This window comes from Dipodomys spectabilis, unplaced genomic scaffold, assembly GCF_019054845.1.
Source record: "Dipodomys spectabilis isolate Male_0828 unplaced genomic scaffold, ASM1905484v1 ptg000170l, whole genome shotgun sequence".
In the NCBI taxonomy this organism is placed as follows: domain Eukaryota; kingdom Metazoa; phylum Chordata; class Mammalia; order Rodentia; family Heteromyidae; genus Dipodomys; species Dipodomys spectabilis.
The window spans coordinates 1,829,401-1,830,988 of NW_024870847.1; the positions used below are offsets into that span (position 1 = coordinate 1,829,401).

At 29.9% G+C, this 1,588-nt stretch overlaps 1 pseudogene; it reads right to left on the minus strand.

The window, feature by feature from the left end:
* Positions 1 to 440: 440 nt before the first annotated feature.
* Positions 441 to 537, minus strand: LOC122119488 (annotated as a pseudogene).
* Positions 538 to 1,588: the final 1,051 nt, after the last annotated feature.

Sequence of the window (1,588 nt, forward strand, 5' to 3'; positions counted from 1 at the left end):
TTAATTTACCTGTTGAAATGAGTAGTACAGAAACTAAAATATTTCTGATGCTTGTCTGAAAAAGTATATTTTAAAATATTCTATATTCTATGTTTGCATAATGTTCATAATTTATTTTCTCCTAGATATACTTTGAATTCTACATTATTTTATAATATATAGGTTCATTAATGTGTCCTTTCTGATTGCATTCCATATAGAACAGTTTGATTCCTTTTTTTCTAGGTCTTAATAATATTTTTCTTTGGGATAAAATGTCAGTGTTGTCTAATTTGAAAAGTTTTGTAAAGTTTATGCTATGTAAACGCCTTTCTGTGGTGAAGATTTAATACACTGATGTCAAACTAAATTTAATAATATGAATTACATGTATTGTGACACTTGTAATTTTGTAATCAACTTTTTAATAACTGTTTTTCATTTCTTGCATCTGAAGAATGAAAAATATGGAATACTTCTCAAATTTTCATATTATCCTTGTGCAAGTGCCATGTTAATCTCTGTATTGTAATTTGAGTATACGTGCTGCTGAAGCACGTAATATCCTCTAAATTTAAGTAGTTAATGATTCAATCTTTATACAGGCTTATATCTATGGGTGCCTACTTGTAAGAAGGAAACCTTATTGTTCCTAACAATGCTATCGATCTTATTTCCCTTAAATTCTGTGAATAGAGGAAAAAAATTATATTGATCAGTCGATTGCTCACATTTGCAAAATTTTTTTGTCAATGACTATATTAAGTCTTTTTATTTGGTATTTGATCGTACTCTTAATTATTTATAGATAGGTCCAAAGGTGATGGCTTTTTCAAGTACTTATTTATCCAACTGAATTAGCTTTGTGGACCTAATGGATTCAAAGTAAGCATTGCTTAAGAGCTACTTCTAAACTTCTTCAGCTGACAATTTCCCAAATGAGGTGTTACTGGAACAAATGTCTACCTGAGCCTTTACCCTTCTTCCATGTGGGAACAGACCAACTAGAATATCTTACCCTGACAGCAAAGATTTTCTTACTAGAACAAAACTAATCTTGGTTACAAGCGATCATAGAGAGATGAACACTTCAAATAGAACTTTTCAGACTAGAAGGTATTTTATCAAAATATAATTGTTTATTATACCTTCCATTTCAAAAGTAGCTAAAGCCAAGAAGGTGGAAAAATTGTTCGTATGCATGATTACTTTTTGTTCTGGCCTGTCTATGATCCAACCAGGCAGGAAATTACACTACTGCCTTTTTATAACCAAATATTTTCAGAGTTGCAGGAGAAGTGCATATGTTTCTCCTCGTTATTAGGCATTAAATTGATAATGTTTTAATCACAGAGTTTCCTCTTTCCTCCATGCTGTAAATCTACAAATGGTAAAACTTTAGGTCTAACTCTATCAAACACTGAGGTAGAGATAATGGAATAATACTTTAAAACAGAGTTGCCTTTGATACAGTAACTACAACAGAAAAATACAAAATGTGTGCCTTTTACTTATATATAGTCATACATTTTATATTTATATGTGCTGATTTTATATTTCACACAATGAAACTTACTAGAATTAGTTGATAATTTGACAAATAAATTGA